This window comes from Ziziphus jujuba, chromosome 3 (assembly GCF_031755915.1).
Source record: "Ziziphus jujuba cultivar Dongzao chromosome 3, ASM3175591v1".
NCBI classification, from domain to species: domain Eukaryota; kingdom Viridiplantae; phylum Streptophyta; class Magnoliopsida; order Rosales; family Rhamnaceae; genus Ziziphus; species Ziziphus jujuba.
Window position 1 is genome coordinate 23,616,196 of NC_083381.1, and position 18,234 is coordinate 23,634,429.

An 18,234-nucleotide genomic window follows, 5' to 3' on the forward strand; every position below is an offset into this window, starting at 1 on the left:
AACCTAGAAATCCTCACCATATCTTCATTGGGGCACTGCATCCCCTCTTCCTAGATTTTCTCCATGCTAGATAGCCACTTCAAGGCTGCAGCTAGGCCTTGACTTCCATCGAACTCCACGGCTCCTAAATGTCGAGCCTGATCCACGGATCGATTACTGGAGCTTGAACCTCCTAAGGCTCTAGTTAGCTGAGAGACCAGATTTCTAAGGCTTGATCGACTCCCGGAACTCTCAGCCGAGCGCTCCCGAGTTCTCCGTGTGTCCCGCCGACTCATCGTAGTAGATTCTGAGGAAACGAACAAGAGTTTAGAAACAGGGACACTTAAGCACGATTACAAAAGGAAGGAATTTACGGATGGGCTGTACAGCAATGCACAGTTCCTTAGGATTACAAGAACCTATGCTCTGATACCAACTGTCAGGACCTGTCCAAAGTTCCCCACCGGAACCCTAGACAAGCCCTGATCCCAGGGAAACCCTATCGGACCCTCATGTGGAAAATCCGGCAGAACCTCCCCTAAGGGATGGACTTACCACAAAATTCCCTGCATTGAAAACACACTTCTATAATTATCCCCTTATGCCTCCCACAGTACTACAAACTGGTTCCACAAATTCAGCACTCCAAAATAAAAATACAATAATCCAGTGCAATTTAAATACATAAGTGTCCCATACAGTATACAGAGCTTTATGACATACTACAAAGTATAAAATACAGCAAGAGTGAAAGAAATAATACAACTGCAGTAAAAGAAGAACAAGGTACTGCACGAACAAACACAGCGAGGAAGATCAAATCCGCTCCGAGTGGACACTGACAACCTGGTACCTAGAGGAATGGAATTTAACAGTGTGAGATGCTAATCATCTCAGTGAGCGACCCTACTGCTATATAATATAATACTACGGTAATAGGTATATAAATAATAATTATTTGGAAATAATATTTTCTCTCAAAACCTTACAATTCTCTCAGTTGGAAAGGTTCCCCTTTTAAAACATTTTCACAAAACCCTTTATTCATATTCCCCGAAAACCAAAACATCAAATCAATATCAGAAAGCGTAATAAATAATTTTTAATTCCCATACAGTTTTAAAACATTTTATTTTGAAAACACAGTTCCAAAAATCAGTTGATGCACCCACTATATACCAGTGGCGCCAACAGTAATATATTCACCAATTAAATTCCTCAAAATAAATTTGAAGGTGGGTCACTCACCTTGTGCACGTATCTCAATCAAGATCCTCCGTGGGATCGACTCCGCTACTCGCACGTGCACCTAAAACATCCACAGTACCAAACCACAAATATTAATATTTTATTCGGGTAATCCCCAAATGGGTACCCGGGGAGCGAACACCAAACGATAACCAAAATTTACGAATTATATACCGAATCGAAGCTCGAGTGATGCTAATCACAGATCCGGTCTTAAATTCTGATGATCGTACCCGACGGGGTCGGAATTTCGTCGGGAAGCTTTTCGAGTTTCGGCTCCGCAATTCTCCCAAACCGCCACGAATTGGCAGAAACGGATGCCGGATTCGGGTTCAGGAGGTCGAACACTACGGACTGGAGCTGGCCGGAAAACTGGGTACTCGCCGGAACAGTATTTTCCGGCGAGCCGCCGCGGTCACCGGCAACCGTCGCCGGCGGCGGCGCGTGCGGTGGCCGTTGGCTGTGAAATTTTGCAGACTTGTAGATCTTGAGGATAGCAACCCAACCGGACCGGCGGTGAGCAAAACGGAGGCCGGACGGCGGAGAAATCACCGATTGAAGATTTTCGGCCCCTCGCCGGAAAATGCTCCGATCCCGGCGCGTCGGTGGTCCGATGGCCGTGATTTTTGGTGGGTCGGCCGGACTTGAGGACAGGATGATGGGTGTACGGCGCGTGTGGCCGGAAAATGGCCGGAAGAGGGTCGATTTGCGGTGGCCGGCGGTGAAGGGGAAAAACTCGCCGCCGAACTTCGGAGCTCCGATACGGGCGCGTCCGGCGGCCGTTCACCGTGAAATTTGGAGGTTTTGCCGGAAATGAGGTGGGCAATCTGGCTGGCCGGCGCGTGTACAGTAACTTGGCCGGAAAATTTGAAAATCTCCGGTGGCCGGTGACTCTCTCTCTCTCTTTCTCTCTCCTCTCCCTCTTTCTCTCTCTTCCCCGAGTGTTTTAACAAATAAAAACCCCTGTGTGACACTGTTCATGCCACGTGGACCAATCAGAAGCTGACACATGGCATTACTGTGCACTTAAGCCAGATATATTAAAATAATACGGTACCCGGCGAATTTCAAACGTCCGTAACTTTTTAACCAAATGTCCGATTTAAGCGTGCCGCTAGTCTATGAACTCGTATCGAGGAGTACTTTACAACCATACAAGAGTCAACTCAAAATTACATCACAAGAAAAAGTCAACTCCCGGCACCTTTTGGACAGTTTACACTTCAACTTGTTTCGCCCATAACTTTCAAACCGTAGCTCCGTTTCTGACGTGCTACTAGTCTACGAACTCAGGGCGTCATGCACTTCGCCACGATACCTTGGTCAACTCAAAATTCCAACTAGAGCAAAAAGTCAACTTTTGACCCGCTCGGTCAACGTGCACGGATTCCGGTGCGATTTGGGACGGGGTGTTACAAAAACCGTCCTGCCCCGTCCCCGTCCCGCAAAATCCCCGATCCCACCCCACACCTAAAGAAACGGGAAAAATCGCGGGGATGGGATGTAAAATTCCACGCGAGGACGGGAACGGGATTTTAAAAACCGGCTCCGTCCCGACCCCGTTGACATCCCTAATCGAAACCAAAACGAAGCCGAATAGCCAAATAAAACAAATGAGAAGGATAAGCTCCGCGATGTAAATTATCTAGCCATATATCAATAATTCCTCATCGAAATATATTTTTATTACTTAAACAGATAAAATAATAAAAAAATTGTTTGCTTTAGTTTATTATTATTATTATTATTATTATTATCAAAAAAATAATATGTTACTATTATTATTATTATTATTATTTTTAATTTGCTTATTGAATCGACGATTGGCTATTGTACAACTTTTACGAAATAAGAATTCTACAAGGAATGAAAGTTCTAGCACGATAGGAGTGCCTAGCCTATAAGTATCAAGTAGTACAGATAATATTTGCCTATACATCTTATAAAAAAATATATATATATTTGCCTATACACCATTAATGAAAAAATAATCTATATTAACAATAATTTTCTTCTTCTTGATTATAATTCTTAAGCGTCATTAGTCTTTTTATTTCTTATTTAATTGCAATATCTTTTCTTTAGCTTTCGATTCAATCTTTTTCCTCTGCCAGTTCAGTTTAGCTTTCGATTCAATCTTTTTTCCTCTGCCAGTTCAGTTCTGATAACAACATGTTTATGATTATGCACAAAATATAGTTTTGTCATGTTTCATTGCCTAACATAATTTTCATTATAACAATGTTTCTTTTTATTTTCTTGGTTGATTGTTGTTGATGAATTATTGTTCGGGCGGGAAGAACAAGGGAATTAACAAGGGAAGTCCTTTGAATTCGAAGATCAGATGATTGCAACGAAGCTAGAGAAGAAGGCTTCTTCTCCACTTAGCTCTTTTGCCGTCACCTGATTTTCTTTCTTTTAATGGCTTTTCCTTGTTTTTTCTCTTGCTCTTTCACCCCACAGCCCCAGTTCACAATTCTACTTTTTTTTTTTTTTTTGGTAATAATAATAATTAATGATTAAATTATGGACTTAAATTTCTAACATTATATTCCCCATTAAGACCTTTTCTTTCTTACTCTTTGTATTATCTTTTTTGCACAATATCATTGAATAAAGTAGGTTCTATTAATTCATAAATGGGTAAAGTTTTTGTATTATGAATTTTCATTAAAATATTAATTGATATATATATATATATATATATATTTTAATAAAGATATTTTTTTGGTTAAAAAAAATGTTAGTATACAAGGATGTGTGATGTGTGTTAATGTGAATTTGAATTTGCAATTTAAATTAATTTGTGTATAGAGGGTGATTATTTAAAATATTGGTGTACGGGTTTTTCAGGTGAAAAGACTTCTTGGCCAGAGCTTTGGGGAATAGAAGGGGAGGCTGCGGAGGCAATAATAAAGAGGGACAATCCAAATGTGGATGTAATAAGTCTACCAGTTGGATAATCACCATTCATGATTTCAACTGCAAGAGGGTCTGGCTTTTTCTCGACTCTAATGGCTTTGTCGCTACCATTCCCAAACTTGGTTAATTAGATCATCCACCATCCATCTCCACTACATCGTCATCATCCATCGCCAACCATCCGATGCCTTATTCCCTCTTCTTACACTATTTGTTTCCTCTTTCATTTTTTTGTGAATTACATTATTTTTTTCTTTGTATTTACAAAAAAAAAAGCATACAAAAATGTGTAAAAGATATAAAATTTATTCATTGTTTGGTTGATCTTCGTTTGGATTAATTGTATATATATATATATATATATCTATAGCGATTGGCACAATTTAAATTCTCTTTGTTTGAAAATTTATGCAATTTATTATTAACTATACATAGAAATCATTCGATTAAAAAAGGTAGATAAAAACGGAAAAGTCAAAGTCAATTTGTCGATGTTATGTCAAAGTCAATTTCCATAAAATCTCTACAAAGCACGAGTACAATTGTAAAATCAATCAAATAAAAAGTTAATGGAAGAAACCTTCAAACCCAAAAAGGTACTTCAACAATCGTACTAAAACTTTCCTTCTGTACGAGTTTTCTGCCAGTTTCCCATCAAAACTAGAACAAAGTTGAATAGCCAAATAAAACAAAACAGAGTCGAAAAAATGACAAGGATATTGTAAACGCAAATTGTGAGGCTGCTAACCTTCAAAGTCAATAAAAACAAAGACCAAAAAAGAAACTCGTTTTAATCATGTGCCCTGGTCAACAAGAAAATATATTTGTCTAAAGCCTCAAGAATATTGAGTTTATATGAACACTATGGCACAAATCTAATGAGGGAAATCAATAAAAAATGATGCAAAATTGAACAATTTCTAACCATGTTTATCACTTGAACATTATATGAGACGTGTGATTGCATTTACTACAATTCTATACAGATGCAACTTCTGAATTTGATAACCAATTGTACAACTGTAATCGGCAATACAATACAAAACCTCCTAGTAGTACTTCTTAGCGGTGGTTCTAAATCTAAACCAAAGCAACCACCACCATTTGAATTGAAGACACGAGAGGGGATTGAAATTAAATTTAAAAGAATTTTAGTTTCCAATCATGAAATTGATAAACTTTGATTTTAAATTAGACAAAAGGCCATGGAGTTATAATGGGAGGAAAAATATTAGTCACATGTATTGTACATTTCTTGCCTTAGTGCTGATGCGCAAAATTATATGCCATTTTAATTGATATGGCATAAAAAATGACCATCAAATCACACGGAAATTTTAAAAAACAAAATGGTTCAGATTTAAAAACAATCATGAACAAGCATGCATAAACTCACGCAGAGGATCTAAGGTCCGCTACTATTCATAATTAAAAAAAAATTCTCTGTCTTTCCTGTACTTCTTATTTATTTATCATATGGTATTGGACTTTCTCTGCCAATTTATTAAAGGAAAAAATGAATAAATGAAAAACAGAAAATTCTATGTACGGCATCCAAAAATGGTATGTATATATTATGTAACTCTATATATATATATATATCTAATAAAATTTAAATAAGATTCTTAATATGATGAATAATAGGAGATTTTTCTTTTTTAATCTTTGAATCACATTTAAAAATGATATTTAAAATTACATTTATCAATACCGAATTTTAACATAATTCATTTTTTAATTTGTTCCTAAATCCATATTTGATAGTTTTTAAAATTTCAAATCCTAATATTGATATAATCTTATAATTATGTAAAATGAATTTTAGTTTAATAAAATAAAATAGATTTGCTTTTGGATTGATTGTATATATATAGTTTCCAAATTAATACTTTAATTGTTGATACAATTCTTTCATACATACAATCCAACTAGTATTGTTTTCTATGTTAATAATATTGAGTTTGAAACCTTGCGCTTTCAAGATTAAAAATGAAAAGAAAAAATGAAAATTAATGACGAAAGAATATTATCTTATTTACTTATTTCCATTAACATAACAAAATAAGAATAATATATAGAATTATCCCTTTATTAATTATTTCCATTTGCAGGAATTATTATACATAGTAGTACAAAGAGTAACAAACACATAAATTTGCTTGAGGAGCCGAGTAGGCTTTTCCTTAAGCATTTTTAGGTACATATATAGAAGCCCTAACCAACAATAGGAACACTTACAACAATTCCAGAAGTGTTAATGTCAGGACCCGTCCAGAATTCCTTCCCCGGAACCCTAGACAGCCCTGATCCCAGGGAAATACCACCGAACCTTCCAACGGAAAATCCGGCAGCACCTCCCCTAAGGGATTTACTTACCATAAATTTACCTGCACTGAAAACACACTTCAAAAATATCCCCTTATTCCTCCCACAATACTACAAATTGGTTCCACAAATTTCAGCACTTCAAAACAAAAATACAGTAAGCCAGTGCAAGATAAATACAACAAGAGGGAAAGAAATAGTACAACTGCAATAAAGAAGAACAGGGTACTTCACGAAGTAAAACAGCGATGAAGATCAAGTCCGCTCTGGATGAACACCGACAACCTGGTACCTAGAGGAACGGAATTTAAGAGTGTGAGATGCTAATCATCTCAGTGAACGACCCTACTACTATACACTATAATACCACGATAATAAGTATAAATAATAATTATTTGGAAATAATAATTTCTCTCAAAACCCTTACAATTCTCTCAGTTGGAAAGATTCCCCTTTTAAAACATTTTCACAAAACCCTTTATTCATATTCCCCGAAAACCAAGACATCAATTAAATACCAGAAGCGGTAACAATTATATTTTTAATTCCAATTCAGTTTCCAAACATTTTATTTTTAAAACACAGTTCTGAAAATCATTTGATGCACCCACTATATACCAGTGGTGCCAACAGTACCCAGCGTCCCAAGGTACCGCCAGACAGGAGGTTATAGAAAGAAACCGGCATACGGTCGCGTGGCGTCCCACTGCGCCGCTGCTAACCTGGTGTCCCGGCCAAAGGGGGGTGGCCGCCCTCTCCGATGGCATCCACAGGACACCCTCATAATATCACCTGCGCGCTACTCACACCCACCTGCGCGCTAATCATATCCGTGTGCACAATATCCATATCACATATACCATATCACATAATCAGAACACCAGTACGTGCACGGTGCATCTAAAAATCATAAGATCCACAATTTAAATTATAAAACAAATTTCACATTTTTCATAAACATAGCGGGCATAATCCATCCGCTTGAACCGGGAAATTCTCCACAATTTCCTTATAATTAATACCATAAATCCCATGATTTTCAAATCCACCAACTCCCAAATCCATCAATTCAAATATCCACATTTTTTCCAAGCATAAATAATTTCTCGAAATATCATAATCAAATCCCATAATATTTTATGGGCATATTTCATAAAAATTGAAATCACCAACATAACCAAATATTTTCCTTGAAATATTTGAAAATCGAATCGTGCCCAATTTACCATTAAAACCACACCAATTTCAAAATCCTCAAAACCATAAAATAATTCCACATGGCATAAATTGTAGAATTCGCATTTTCTTAAATCCAATAAATTCATAAATAATTCTACAATAAATCCAATAAATATTTGGCACATAGAAATTAAATTCCAAATATTTAATTCACACATAATATATTCATCAATTAAATTCCCCAAAATTAATTTGAAGGTGGGTCACTCACCTGGAGCACGCAATTAACCCATGATCCACTACGGGATCAATTCTACGACTCACCGGTGCTCCTAGAACAAAATTCACAGACAGTCAAATAAATTAATATTTTATTCGGGTAAATAATACCCGGTACCCGGGGGGTCAAAACACAAACGATATCTAGAATTTACGAGTTATATACCGAATCGAAGCTCGAGTGATGCTAATCACAGATACGGTCTTAATTTTCAATGATCGTACCCGACGGGGTTTGAATTTCGTCGGGAAGCTTTCCGGGTTTCGGCTCCGCAATTCTCCCAAACCGTCGCGAATTGGCGGAAACGGAAGTCGGATTTGGGTTCAGGAGGTCGAACACTGCGGACTGGAGCTGGCCGGAATTTTCGGGTACTCGCCGGAACAGTATTTTCCGGTGGCCCGCCACGGTCACCGGCGACGGTCACCGGAACAGTATTTTCCGGCGGTGGCCGTTGGCTGTGAAATTTTGCAGATTTGTAGATCGTGAGGAGAGCAATCCAACGGGACCGACGGTGAGCAAAACGGAGGTCGGACGGCGGAGAAATCACCGTTTGAAGATTTCCGACCCCTCGCCGGAAAACGCTCCGATCCCGGCGCGTCGGTGGTCCGATGGCCGTGATTTTTGGTGGGTAGGCCGGGCCTGAGGAGAGGATGATGGGTGTATGGTGCGTGTACTGTATATCGGCCGGAATAGTGCCGATTCGCGGTGGCCGGCGGTGGAGGGGGAAAAATCGCCGCCAAACTTCGGACGTCCGATCCGGGCGCGTCCGGCGGCCGTTCACCGTGAAACTTGGAGGTTTTGCCGGAAATGAGGTGGGCAAGCTTTCTGTCCGGCGCGTGTACAGTAACTCGGCCGGAACAGTGGAAAACTCCGGTGGCCGGCGGTGGCTCTCTCTCTCTCTCTCTCTCTCCTCTCTCTCTTTCTCTCTCTTCCCCGAGACTTTTAACAAATAAAAACCCCTGTATGACACTGTTCATGCCACATGGACCAATCAAAAGCTGACACGTGGCATTTCACTGTTCACCGACCCAAAAATATTAAAATAATACGGTATCCGGTAAACTTCAAACGTCCATAACTTTTTAACCGGATGTCCGTTTTGAGCGTGCCGCTAGTCTGTGAACTCGTATCGACGAGCACTTCACAACCATGCATGAGTCAAAGCTCAATTCCCCATAAACAAAAAGTCAACTCCGGCACCCCTTGGACAGTTTGGATCGCAACTTGTTTCGTCCATAACTTTCAAACCGTAGCTCCGTTTTCGACGTGCTACCAGTCTACGAACTCGTGGCATCGTGCACTTCGCCACGGTACCCTGGTCAACTTGAAATTCCCACCGAGTCAAAAAGTCAACTTTTGACCCCTTCGGTCAACGGTCAACGATCAACCTCGGTCAACGTGCACGGAGTCCGGTGCGATTTGGGACGGGGTGTTACAGCCTTCCCCCCTTACAAAAATTTCGTCCTCGAAATTTCCACGCGTCACTGGAACAAACAGGTGTTCTGATCACGCACCTGCGCTTCGGGCTCCCATGTCGCTTCCTCGACTAAGTAGTTCCTTGCCAACCAATCCATGCCCAACACTACTTCAAGTCCGGATAGATCCAACAGGATCAGGTCTGCTTCCATCACTTGATCTGTGAAATCGTCGGGCGTAGTCCTGGCTCCCTGCTGCGTCATAGCAAACACCCGGCCTTGACTTGTCTGCTGGGGTCTCCTTCCTCTACCTCGACTCGATCCTACAGACGGCTGGACTGATCCCGAAGAAACTCCTACTGGCTGACTCCCCTGGGAACTCTGTCCTGGAAATATCCCCGTATGCTGTGTCCGTCGACCTGCTTCTAGCACACTGCCGCTACCATAAGGGCAATCCCTCCTTATGTGGCCTGGCTGCCCACACCGAAAGCATAAACCATCCATCTGACACTGCCCAGAATGATTCCCCCTACAAAGTGGACAAATCCGCGGAGAACCAATGCGTGACTGCTGATACGAGCTTGCATCCACACTGATCGAATGGCGAGCTGGCTGGGGCATGCGATAACTATCTCTCCTCTGGAATCTGCCTCGTGGGCTTAACCCATCACTGTCTGAGCCTGAGCTATGGCTCTTCTTAGCTGCCACCTGTCGAGGTACTCTGCTATACGATCCTTCGAATGATCTGCGCCTCGAGGGTCTGTGTATCTCCTCCTGTCTCTCTAGCTCGAGCGCTGCATCCCTGGCGGACTGATAGGTGGGATGTACTGATCCAGAAAGGGTGTAGCCGATGCTCTCTTTCAATCCGTCTATGAACCTCACCTTCTTCGTGTGATCGTCGGGAATTAGGTGCATGTAGAATTCTGATAGTTCTCGGAATCTCCTCTCGTACTCTGTCACTGTCATGTTCCCCTGTCGTAGTTCTTCGAACTCTCTCCTTCTTGCTTCACGGTAGGCAGGAGGACAAAACTCAGTAGAGAGGCCATCTTGAACTGATCCCACGTATGCCTTGGACGAACAACTGGGCTAACTTCTCAGGTGAAAAATGTTCTCGTACCGGTAGGAAGTGTGCCGACTTGGTGAGACGATCAATGATTACCCAAATGCCGTCGTACCTTCTAGGTGTGGAAGGAAGCTTGAATACGAAGTCCATGTTGAGTTCTTCCCACTTCCACACGGGAATCGGTAAAGGTTGGAGTAGTCCCGAAGGCTTCTGTCTTTCTGCTTTCACTTGTTGACAAATCAAACACTTTGATACGAAGTCTGCCACTTCTCTCTTCATACCAATCCACCAATAATACTTAACAAGCGTCCGGTACATCTTGGTACTTCCCGGATGCATCGCATACATCGAGCTGTGCGCCTCCTCCAAAATCTCCTGCTTGATTCCTGGGATAGCCGGAACACAAAGTCGTCCTTTATACACGAGGGCTCCATCCCTCCTTATGGAAAATTCCGGATCAAGACCTTCTTGTACCTTGCCCTTAATTGTCCTCAACTTAGGATCTTCCATTTGGGTCTCTACTATACGATCCACCAACACCGGTCGTACCTGGAAGCTAGCCATAAGAACTCCTGAAGGGTGCATATGCATTAACACCCCCATCTTCTTCAACTCCACCATGAGAGGTAGTTGGACGACTTGGACGTGAGCAAGGGATCCAGTAGCCTTCCTACTCAAAGCATCTGCCACTACATTCGCCTTACCTGGGTGATAATCAATCACACAGTCATAATCCTTTAACAACTCCATCCATCGCCTTTGCCTCATATTTAACTCCTTCTGTGTGAAAATATACTTGAGGCTCTTGTGGTCGGTATAGGTTTGGCATGTGGCTCCATACAAGTAGTGCCTCGAGTTTCCACATCGCTTCCTCGACTGACAGGTATTCGATGTTCTTTTGTAGCAACAACACATGAATTACGCTGCATGCCGATGTCTGCTTTCCCGCTTCCACTTGTCGGCAGCGTAACTTAGCAAGTATACTAGAGGCCTTATCCACTATCACTACACTACCATCACGCCTAATAGTGACTTTAACTTTCCTCTTGTGCAACTTTCATTCTCATGCCCACTAATTAAGGATATTCAAATTGGTCCACGAGAATCTAAAGCATGCATCCTTAAACCAACAACCAACTCTCGTGACTCGATCAGCACTTTAAAAGGTAAGATTAGAACTTAAGTCTAATTTCCTCAATTACTGGTATCACCAAGTTAAGGTTGAGATTAATTCACTTGTCTTCGATTACCCTCCTAGTACTTACAATTATAAAACCCTTGCTCCTCATTGATTAACCAATAGTCTTAACCTCGACAAACATCAATCTTTCTTTTAACTAAATTTATCAAGGTCATGAATAAAATTCTCAACATCCAAATACCATTCTTGAAAACCCTAAGTTTCCCCCATTTCAAATAAATTCCATGAATCCACACCTCAAGCAATAAAGAATTTAAATCCTAATTCTAGCATCACCACCAATACTATGAACAAATCACTAGATCCTTAACCCATAAAAGTATTCCACACTTCTTAAATTCTAACTTCGTCCCAAAAATCATACTCCTTATCATTGTAAATTATCACCAACAATATCAACCACCTTGAATCGATAAAGCACCACCAATACGAACCTTAAATCTCCAAGGAAATAAGATATCAAGATCTTAGCTTCTAGAATGAAAAATAACCATGCTTAAACATCCAACCATGCCTAAGGAATCATCCTCATCTCATTAACCTCATCAACCACCAAGTAGAACTTTAGTCGCTATCCGGAGCTTGCTTGATTCTCTAAACGCTGTCGTACCTTCTCTTTGTGAATGATAGTTTAAGCACGAAATCCATGTTTACATCTCCCTACTTTTACTTATCGGTGACCTAAGTACCTTTATTCGGATCTTGCAACTTCCTTTATCGTGCCAAACCACCATGTCATCCAGTGAGCATTCCATACGTCTTGGTACCCTTGGGGTGTATCGCATACTTTGAATCGCGTGCTTCCTTTAAGATCTCCTTTTTGAACTCAACGATACCCTGCTTTGGATTCTCGACTGGCGATACTTAACCCTTAAGTCGCTCTTGGAAAAACCATAACATAAAACAAATAATAAAATATATTTTTCAAATATACCTAACTTGCATAGGCAATTGTTAAAACTCCACATTGAAAATCATATCTTAAAATCCATAGCATAAAATAAAATATGCACGCTTGTAATGGAGGTACGTACGACACCTTCTACATGTTACGTAATCCATGATTCCAACTGTCGCCGACACTCTGCTACCAATACAAACCAGGGTGGTTGCCTATATTGGCCATCCAATTCCCCGGGCTCGTAGGCAACATGATCATGGGGCTAGCTCTACATGGACCACATTGGTTCGCCGCCTCCATATGGTGCAGTATAATATCAACAATATAACATACAGATACATGTACGAGCACAAACCAAAAATACTTGAATAAAACACCTTTAATTTCAAATACCACTTTGAAAAGCATTTAAATTTTGATAATCGATCGGGAAAATATTCTGACGCCTTGAAATCGATCGACACACATCCTTAGGCAATCATCCTTCTTCTCCATGAACGAAACAGATACCATTCACGATGATAAGCTTGACCTTCAAAAAGAAAAGGCATCCTCGACCATCGACTAGGCCATAGGAATTTCCCGTTAGGCTAGATGATCCTAATTGATACCCTCGAAGATTAGAGTTATTCAAACTCGAGCAACGAATTTACTTCGAGACAAACAGAAAGAACGCTTCCACGCGGGTAAAACGAGAGACTAGACATGGATGGGACACACAACAATGCACAGTCCCTTCGGAATACTAGAACCTAGAGCTCTGATACCAACTGTCAGGACCCGTCCAGAATTCCTTCCCCGGAACCCTAGACAGCCCTGATCCCAGGGAAATACCACCGAACCTTCCAACGGAAAATCCGGCAGCACCTCCCCTAAGGGATTTACTTACCATAAATTTACCTGCACTGAAAACACACTTCAAAAATATCCCCTTATTCCTCCCACAATACTACAAATTGGTTCCACAAATTTCAGCACTTCAAAACAAAAATACAGTAAGCCAGTGCAAGATAAATACAACAAGAGGGAAAGAAATAGTACAACTGCAATAAAGAAGAACAGGGTACTTCACGAAGTAAAACAGCGATGAAGATCAAGTCCGCTCTGGATGAACACCGACAACCTGGTACCTAGAGGAACGGAATTTAAGAGTGTGAGATGCTAATCATCTCAGTGAACGACCCTACTACTATACACTATAATACCACGGTAATAAGTATAAATAATAATTATTTGGAAATAATAATTTCTCTCAAAACCCTTACAATTCTCTCAGTTGGAAAGATTCCCCTTTTAAAACATTTTCACAAAACCCTTTATTCATATTCCCCGAAAACCAAGACATCAATTAAATACCAGAAGCGGTAACAATTATATTTTTAATTCCAATTCAGTTTCCAAACATTTTATTTTTAAAACACAGTTCTGAAAATCATTTGATGCACCCACTATATACCAGTGGTGCCAACAGTACCCAGCGTCCCAAGGTACCGCCAGACAGGAGGTTATAGAAAGAAACCGGCATACGGTCGCGTGGCGTCCCACTGCGCCGCTGCTAACCTGGTGTCCCGGCCAAAGGGGGGTGGCCGCCCTCTCCGATGGCATCCACAGGACACCCTCATAATATCACCTGCGCGCTACTCACACCCACCTGCGCGCTAATCATATCCGTGTGCACAATATCCATATCACATATACCATATCACATAATCAGAACACCAGTACGTGCACGGTGCATCTAAAAATCATAAGATCCACAATTTAAATTATAAAACAAATTTCACATTTTTCATAAACATAGCGGGCATAATCCATCCGCTTGAACCGGGAAATTCTCCACAATTTCCTTATAATTAATACCATAAATCCCATGATTTTCAAATCCACCAACTCCCAAATCCATCAATTCAAATATCCACATTTTTTCCAAGCATAAATAATTTCTCGAAATATCATAATCAAATCCCATAATATTTTATGGGCATATTTCATAAAAATTGAAATCACCAACATAACCAAATATTTTCCTTGAAATATTTGAAAATCGAATCGTGCCCAATTTACCATTAAAACCACACCAATTTCAAAATCCTCAAAACCATAAAATAATTCCACATGGCATAAATTGTAGAATTCGCATTTTCTTAAATCCAATAAATTCATAAATAATTCTACAATAAATCCAATAAATATTTGGCACATAGAAATTAAATTCCAAATATTTAATTCACACATAATATATTCATCAATTAAATTCCCCAAAATTAATTTGAAGGTGGGTCACTCACCTGGAGCACGCAATTAACCCATGATCCACTACGGGATCAATTCTACGACTCACCGGTGCTCCTAGAACAAAATTCACAGACAGTCAAATAAATTAATATTTTATTCGGGTAAATAATACCCGGTACCCGGGGGGTCAAAACACAAACGATATCTAGAATTTACGAGTTATATACCGAATCGAAGCTCGAGTGATGCTAATCACAGATACGGTCTTAATTTTCGATGATCGTACCCGACGGGGTTTGAATTTCGTCGGGAAGCTTTCCGGGTTTCGGCTCCGCAATTCTCCCAAACCGTCGCGAATTGGCGGAAACGGAAGTCGGATTTGGGTTCAGGAGGTCGAACACTACGGACTGGAGCTGGCCGGAATTTTCGGGTACTCGCCGGAACAGTATTTTCCGGTGGCCCGCCACGGTCACCGGCGACGGTCACCGGAACAGTATTTTCCGGCGGTGGCCGTTGGCTGTGAAATTTTGCAGATTTGTAGATCGTGAGGAGAGCAATCCAACGGGACCGACGGTGAGCAAAACGGAGGTCGGACGGCGGAGAAATCACCGTTTGAAGATTTCCGACCCCGCGCCGGAAAACGCTCCGATCCCGGCGCGTCGGTGGTCCGATGGCCGTGATTTTTGGTGGGTAGGCCGGACCTGAGGAGAGGATGATGGGTGTATGGCGCGTGTACTGTATATCGGCCGGAATAGTGCCGATTCGCGGTGGCCGGCGGTGGAGGGGGAAAAATCGCCGCCAAACTTCGGACGTCCGATCCGGGCGCGTCCGGCGGCCGTTCACCGTGAAACTTGGAGGTTTTGCCGGAAATGAGGTGGGCAAGCTTTCTGTCCGGCGCGTGTACAGTAACTCGGCCGGAACAGTGGAAAACTCCGGTGGCCGGCGGTGGCTCTCTCTCTCTCTCTCTCTCTCCTCTCTCTCTTTCTCTCTCTTCCCCGAGACTTTTAACAAATAAAAACCCCTGTATGACACTGTTCATGCCACATGGACCAATCAAAAGCTGACACGTGGCATTTCACTGTTCACCGACCCAAAAACATTAAAATAATACGGTATCCGGTAAACTTCAAACGTCCATAACTTTTTAACCGGATGTCCGTTTTGAGCGTGCCGCTAGTCTGTGAACTCGTATCGACGAGCACTTCACAACCATGCATGAGTCAAAGCTCAATTCCCCATAAACAAAAAGTCAACTCCGGCACCCCTTGGACAGTTTGGACCGCAACTTGTTTCGTCCATAACTTTCAAACCGTAGCTCCGTTTTCGACGTGCTACCAGTCTACGAACTCGTGGCATCGTGCACTTCGCCACGGTACCCTGGTCAACTTGAAATTCCCACCGAGTCAAAAAGTCAACTTTTGACCCTTCGGTCAACGGTCAACGATCAACCTCGGTCAACGTGCACGGAGTCCGGTGCGATTTGGGACGGGGTGTTACAGTTAACCCGAACCCAAACCCTATCACAAAAGAACACTGGTAGGACTACTGCATTTTGGTCAATAATAATAGCATCCACAAGAGGGTTCTCTCTCTCAATAATTTCTTCTGCTACTTTCCCTTCTTTTCCAACTAGCTCTGGCCATGAACTCTTTCCTATAACACATACATGCATAGCCAAAATTAGATAAATTAATTATATTTATATATGAAATTATGCATATAAATCAGGACAATAATTAACAAAAGACAAGCACTATGTATTACCTTGGCAGTCCGTACTCATCCTTGCAGCAAAGTAACTAATATATCACACTCACTAATATATCAAACTCTTTCTCTTTTCCTTTGTAAGTAATTTGTATTGGAATTTTCTTCAACTGTGTGATTTTGTGTTTTGATGAGGTTACTATTTATAGGGATTAGTTTGTCGAAGTTGTTGGCCATAATTGACTTTTTTTTGGGTTGTTATCCATAAAAAGTTTGAAAGTTTAATGCATTAGGCAAGAAAAAGAAAATTTTATAGCTTTATATTTGAACTTTTAACTTATATGTCATTCATACTAATATGATCTTGATCAGAAAGTTTGTGGTTTATTCTTGAATTCTTGGTTCGGCTATGAAATTATTAGTTGACTGGATCAACATTATTATTTAAATGCAATTATATTACATTTGTCTTTCATTTTTTCAAGAAAAACTTGAAGAACGGAAGCTAGATACATTTTGCCGGCACATACAAATGCTTAAGAGCACCAGAAGATCAGAACGATGACAAAACTTTATAATCTGAACATCATTTTTTGGCATATTCTTGAATAATAATATCTTATATATTAAGAAGTACTTCTTTATTTAAAAAAAAAACTAAAACTTCTTTATTTCTCTTTATTCTTTTTTACTTCATTTTCCTTCTATTTATTAATGAGGAAAAAGGAATTTTGTGTTGGAAAATGGAAATGTTGAAAAAGTCTGAGCATTCACAAGAGGATCCTCCCTCTCAATTGTTTTTCGTTTGGTAATGTTCTTCCTCTCAATTGTTGCTTCATTAGCAACTTTTGGTTTTAAAAATTATATGCTGAAAGACAACCTACAGAAAGTATGATTTTGTTGAGCTTGTTGGTTATTTAGGAAAAGTTTGAAGTTTCAAATATGTACCAAAAATGTTGCACATTGTACAATATTAATAGTTCAAGGAAAGCATAAAGGATCCAATTTTGCCTCAACTTTAACCTCCAAAGCACTAGAGATTAGAACACATCATCACAAATACATCAATCTCCAATACATGATAATCAAATATCTCATGGTTAACAGAAGGAAAGAAAAAAAGATTCGTTACTTGCACATATACATAAGCTAATTAAGTAATTAATTCTATATAAACTTTCATATTGTAGTTGTTAGGAAATTTGTAGTCAAGGTTGATTGTAGCAAATAGTTAGATGGATAATAAAATATTATTGACATACAAATGGCACTAATAATTAACATAAGGAGTAACAACTAACATAGAACAAAATCAAAGTCAAGATTGATGACAATTTTATGTATGTGTACGAAACTTATACTTTGTCTGTGTGCGTGTGTATGTCTGTGTGTGTGTTTTTTTTTTTTTTTTCTTTTCTTGGAATATAATAGGTGATATTGTTGCCGTAATTGAAGACATGGAAAATATCGATTTGTGCATGAAAAGGTATCCTTGACAAGCTCAAAAAAATACAGATGTATAGCCTTATTCCGCATTTCAAATGGACCTATGATATAGCTTAAATACCTAGAATTTAAAGTTTGGGCTTGATTTGGAGCTCCGGCTATGTTAAGAGTTGGGCTTAATTTGGGCCTCAACTTACAAATAGCGGGCTCATAAACGGGTTTTTCCCATAAATAGCCACCTTACAACTCCATTTTAGAAAAATAGCAAATTTTTTTTTTTTAAAAAACTAGCCACCTTGGGACAAAAATACCCTTGATAAAATTGAAAATTAT